Source organism: Galeopterus variegatus, unplaced genomic scaffold, assembly GCF_000696425.1.
Source record: "Galeopterus variegatus unplaced genomic scaffold, G_variegatus-3.0.2 Scaffold934, whole genome shotgun sequence".
Classification (NCBI taxonomy): domain Eukaryota; kingdom Metazoa; phylum Chordata; class Mammalia; order Dermoptera; family Cynocephalidae; genus Galeopterus; species Galeopterus variegatus.
Window position 1 is genome coordinate 284,859 of NW_007727045.1, and position 285 is coordinate 285,143.

The following is a 285-nucleotide window of genomic DNA, read 5'->3' on the forward strand; positions in this document are numbered from 1 at the left end:
CTCTAAGTTTCCTAGGGAACTAAGTGTTGCCATAACGATTATCTCATTGGTTCTTTCGTATGTCACATAGCTTAGTTTTATGACACTTTTGATGGTAAATTGCTTAAACTTTTTAAGTTGCACCTGCTTTAATGAAAATTGTCATGTAGCCAGTTTGTTTATGTTTTCACCATGACTGATTAAACACCTGTGTTCTTTTTTGTAATTTTCTTTTTTTTTTTTTCCTTTTTGTCTTTTTTCGTGACCAGCAATGGATCGCAACCCTCAGTGTCGCACCCGTACCGG